This window comes from Symsagittifera roscoffensis, chromosome 2 (genome assembly GCF_963678635.1).
Source record: "Symsagittifera roscoffensis chromosome 2, txSymRosc1.1, whole genome shotgun sequence".
In the NCBI taxonomy this organism is placed as follows: Eukaryota; Metazoa; Xenacoelomorpha; order Acoela; family Convolutidae; genus Symsagittifera; species Symsagittifera roscoffensis.
This window is the reverse complement of record NC_087063.1, coordinates 75,260,089-75,266,088: the sequence shown is the minus strand read 5'-3', so window position 1 is coordinate 75,266,088 and position 6,000 is coordinate 75,260,089.

The window sequence follows — 6,000 nt, the reverse complement described above, 5'->3', positions numbered from 1 at the left end:
ACAAAAACAGAAACCTGTTAACAAGTAGTTTCATGAGATTAGTGAGCCAAATCATAGAAATTGTTACTGCGCTTGTTACAGAGAGTGGTGTTCAGAAATTATAGAAGGGAAGAAATAATTGCAACTAATGGGGTGAAATTAATTGTTAGCGGTATTTTAAAAACACATTAATTGATGGTAAAGCAAGCAATTAGATAGCAATAATAACACGTATTTATAACGCTCATTAAAACAGTATTGTAGGCCTGATGTAGCCCGGAAATTCGTTCAGTTGGTGAATGACATTGACTTTTGTCGGCAAGCTTGGAATGTCAGTTATTCTTGTAGTACAACAGCCGACTATAGGGCAAAAAGAAACGGAAATTTGTAATAAATCATCCTCAAAATGCAGAACAATAAATTTTTTTTTTGAACATGTGTTTCATATGAGAAATCCCGTTGATTGAATTAATTGCAATAATTGATTGATAGAAATTCCCCAATACAATTAATTGATTGCCTTGGAAAAAACTCAAAAAATTAATTGCAAATAATTTTTGAACATCCCTGGTTATAGAGCTTCCGGATCTGTTCGTTCGTCCCGGTATAACTATTTTTATTCAGATTTTTGTTTTCATTTTTTTGTTGAAACTATTTGCTTGGCTTCAAAAACGTTCAAATTTTAGTGTTTCTGAACCAGTGCGTGTACAAGCAGCGTCTTTGGATGTATCTCCAGTTATTTTGCAATTGGCTTACGACACCAAGTACAGGGAGGTTATCGAGTTTACGAAAGATGTCTTCTTGGTTCTATATCGCAATCAAATCCCACCAGTGCCTAAAACGACTACATACCCGGTAATTTGTTGATTCCTTTTGATGTAAAATCCTTTGAAAAGTTAGTTCGTTCAATTCATTCTGAAGGCAAATCATTCTGCTATAACAAACCTACAAACAATTCCCCTATTTTAGAACTTCTTATGGGATGTGTAGGGAATAATTCCTATTTTATAATGTTGTTTCGAGAAAATTCTGAGATTTTTTTTACTGTTTCACAACGTGTTCCCTACAAACAATTTTATCCCAAAAATGGGTCATTTTGGCTTTTCTTAGTTAATCAAAAATTACGCCGAAAATACCCAGTCGATCACAGACATAAATATATCAAAGTGAGCCCTTTACGTAGCCCAACAAACTTTAAGAAGGGTATAATCTCCAAAATATTGTATAAGTTAATTTATTTTTGTTTGATGAGACAAAAAAAAGTGATTTTTACTATATAAAATACCAATTTTTTATTTAAAAACAATTTTTAAACAAATTACATTTTTTTTTGGAGAAAATACCCTTCTTAAAGTTTGTTGGGCTACGTAAGGGGCTCACTCTGATATAAGTATGTCTGTGATCGACCGGGTATTTTTGGCGGAACTTTTGGTTAACTAAGAAAAGCTAAAATGATCAATTTTTGGGGGTAAAATTTTGGGCCCGATTTTCCCAAAAAAAATTACATCATATTAATTCTGCTAAAATTTTAAGCAAGTTTTATCTTGATAAATTTTCACCTAAACTCAGCCCAATTTGAGAAAAACGCGTTTTAAATTCCAATTTTAACGCGTTTTGTCCGGTTAATTTAAATCAGCATTGTACCATAAATAAGGTTAAAAAACAATTTTGAAGCAAACTTGCGCGTATGAAAGGTTTGTGGTTGTTGATTATTTTAAAAATTCGTAGATTAATTACTTATAACTGGGTCTGTTTTCCGCTCCCCGTTTCCATGTTTTAATTTCAAATATAAACAACTACTCAAAATTGTCGTAATGCAATGAAACTTGGCATTGTGAACAAACTACTAATTGTGAACAAATTTTTGTTCTTACTTTTCATTGCATCATCGCCAATTTAACCATAAGTCACGTAAAAATTTTTTTTAAATGATAACTTTGTAGAGTAGGGGTGGAAAAATCATAGTTAGCGGTTCGTAGTTAATTGGAGGAAAAACATAAATTTTGATATATCATGGCATCTCATCAAGTATATGAGCTCAAATATATGATGAAAAAATTTCTATTAATCAGCAAAAAACTAAATCTTCAATGTTCTTAGTTACCTTGATTGACTCATGTGGAGAATTGTTAATTATTTTTCTACAGTAAAAATTGTTTGAAAAAGTAGTGGTGCAAAAGATTGAAATGAAAGTTTTGAGCATTATAGCTTTTTTGCTTTATTATTAGTTTTTTTAAAAATTTTGTTTATCACATTTTAATCACATAATTTGTTATTGTGTAATACTTTCTTCAAAATCCCGTTTTTCAACTAAGATATTCTCAGGAACCAAGAATAATGAAAAAGAAACTGACCAATTTTTGAGTACTTAATATGGAGTTCTTTTAAAAGTTTTCACTACCAAAATAGAAGTTTTTGAAATCTTTTGATATGGGACAATTTGTAATTGTTCCACACAGTTATTTTTAAACAGCACAATTAATAGGACCTGCCTAATAATTGTGCTGTTTAAAAATAACTGTGTGGAACGATTACAAATTGCCTCATACCAAAAAGTTACAAAAAATTCTATTTTGGTAGTGAAAACTTTTTATAAGAACTCCGTATTAAGTACTCAAAAAATGGTCAGTTCTTTTTCCTTTACTCTTGCTTCCTGATAATATCTTAGTTAAAAAACGGGATATTGAAGAAAATATGTAGCGTAAAATTTGACCCCTTAAATTTTTCCTAAAGTTATTGTTTCTTGCTCTAAGCCTTTAAAAACGATTGTAAATCATTTCTAACTTACCACTCATGTTTCAAAAAGAACCCTAACGAAATTTGTTGTCCAATCTGATTCATTTGAATTGAGATTGCTTTTAAAATGTACAGATTAATCATGATTTTCAGGTTTTCAGCACTTAAGAAAGAGATTTTGATCTGCATTCGTCTAAGTAGTTGCGCGAAACTATCTGGTTGCCGATAAAAAGCGAATCTTGAAAAATCTGCTAAAAATTGAGGCCAATTAAATGCTACGGAAACAGATAATAGGCTTAAATTGCTAGTTCTCACAACATCCCAGAGGAAAAAATTCCATAGTTTGACTTCAAAAAACCAGAGCCGAAAATCATTCAAAACGATTTTAATTCCAATAAATATATATTTACAATGCACATTATTTTTTTGATTTGGTTTTAATTTAACATGGTTTTACTTCTTCACAGAAGTAAAACAATGTAAAATTAACACCAAAATCAGAAAAAATAATGTGCATTGTAAATATATTTTCTCAGTAGCATGTAAAAAAAATTTCTCAAAATGATTTCTTAAATCCTCCGAGAAAACACTAGTTTAAATTCTACAATATTAAAGAGCACCTCCGGGCTAATTGCAACTATTCAATTCATTCCATTAAGCATTTTCACGTCAGCAGCAGAATTCACAACAAAGGAAAACAAAACTGCTCGTATCAGGGCGAAGCCCTGAATTTTCCGACTGCCTTTAAGGTCCATGGAGCAGTAATAACGTAAAATAATTAAGTGTAATAAAACAAAATTAAAAACATAGAAAAAAAACGATTTTTATGAAAACATCCCCCACACGTCATATTAGGCACTTAGTGACAATTTTTGCTCCTATTAGCAAATAATTTATGACATATAAGCTTCCTTGAACCAATTTGGAACGATTTCTAAGACGGATTAAATCTCGATGCGCGTTAATAGCTCGAAATATATCGCACGTTTATTGTCCGAACTTGGCCAAAATGGCAATCTTTAAACACCCATAACATTACCAAAAATTATAAGCTCAAGATAACAATAGTTTTCGTATGATAGAAAAAATCTCCTTCAAAAATGTCTTGTTTAAAAGTCAAAATTTGTCTGAAGAAAAAAAATTACCCCCATCCCGAGCACAAATATTCCGTTACTTTCGTACCGAAAGTCGGAACAAATATGCAACAACCAGGCCACCAACTCAAGAAAACCCAAAACATGAAATTTTGCTAGAAATTTCTTCTCCTCCAAAAATACATTTTCAAATGTGCTAATGCTAACAAACCAATCACTTCTACAGTCTACGGGAAACCTATTCAGATAAAAATTCGAAAATTGAAATACAATCACCAAAACCAGCAATTACGAAACATAATCGAAAAACTTTTGCACAATCAAAATTTGGGTTTCATGACAGTTTATCCCTTACCCTTTTATCTCAAGCGAAGTTAGCTCAGTCAAAAGTATCCCAGAAGTAAGAATAGCCCAGGACAATGAAGCCCTCGCAAATTAAAATATCCCATCTGAGGAATCGAAACACCAAAATATTGCACTAGATTAATCAAAGGAATTGAAACCATGATACCGAAATTGAACATACCGATCAAAGCAATGCTAACTTTTGAAAAAGCCCGTGAAATCAAACTCAGTTCAAAGCGTGAAAATTTCAACGCACGTTTCAATTCTACCAATCTTTCTGAACTATCAAATTAATAAATTTTTGAGCTCACTTGGCAACATGATTAAAGAATGGGACTCTTGGTCAAAAGATCAAACGATCGATTCACAAAAGTGGATCAAAGTTTTAGTTCGAAATCGATAAAAATTGTCCCCAAAACCCCTAAATCCCCCTGTACTGGGTAACCAGTATGGGGGGCGGGGCGAGGGAAAAGGCAAAATTATTGTTGTATTGGCCTCTATCACCTCCCAAAAAATAGTACCTCTACGATGGCTATAAAGCAAAAAACTTTATGATTTTTGGAAAAGCAATTAAAAGCGCAACAAAATGCCGATAAAATAAAATCTAGGAGAGTGTTAAATGAGCCAGAGCTTGAACATATTTTTACTATATCTGAGTTTTTATAAGAGTTAGTTATCATTCGGATTTTTTCATTGAGTTCTCGGTACTTTTTACGGGTTTGACTGGTGGTACCGCTGGTTGTTTTTAGAATATTGAACTTCTGGTTGAAAGAATCAAGCTGAATTTGTTCTAAAAAAATTATGAATTGAGGGGTTGATGCCCTGGAAAAGCGACGTAACGTCGTTATGCCAGCCTTCAATTGCATTGGTTGTTCGAATGAAACCAGCCGCCGCGTTGTCGTAATGATTCCATAGAGCTGGGGGGAACAAAGAATCACGCTGTTGTCGACCAATTGTTTCTCTTTTTTATAAGACTTCTGGAAATATGATGCGAGCTCGTCAATTTTCTCAAGGATTTCAGTTGGAATTTCAAACTGATCGGCAGTTTGGCAAATTTCGTCTATGACAAAAGTAAACGCAGATTCGACATCTGAGTGAGGAACAAAAGTTAAAGCTGGGATCATTTTTCAGGTTGAGGCTAGCTTAGCATTGTTTTCATTGGTTTTTTCAGATTAACTTTGAAAGCTTGCGACAGAAGTTTTAGCATTGTTTCAGTTGGAATTTCAAACTGATCGGCAGTTTGGCTAATTTCGTCTATGACAAAAGTAAAGCAGATTCGACATCTGAGTGAGGAACAAAAGTTAAAGCTGGGATCATTTTTCAGGTTGAGGCTAGCTTAGCATTGTTTTCATTGGTTTTTTCAGATTAACTTTGAAAGCTTGCGACAGAAGTTTTGGCATAAATGAAAGTAGCAACCTTTGATTTCAGTTTTGTATAGGGACAAAAATGCGTTCAAGACAGCTTGCTCGAAGTCAATGAGGTCAATGACGTCTCCAGTAAGGGTAATCAGGGCTTCAAGAAACCTGTTGTAAGTGGACTCCCTTTTGTTGCTAAGCAAAACGTAAACGCAGGGGCATAAAAGCCGCCAATCTAGATATGTACTGTGAAAAAGTGATAAAACTGAGACGGACATATCATAAAGATTCCATCACAAAGGCAAACTTTGCTATGAATGCGAAAAGCATTTAAATTCTCCATGTCCCCCAGAATAAGGAACCGCTCACTGTCTTCTTTTCCGCTATCATGTAGACAAAAAGGTAAATATTTGTCGGGAATGTCGAAGTGACGGTCGGTCGAAGAAATCACTCCGAGTGGTCCGTATATTTTGTTTCTACTGAGGGTTCTT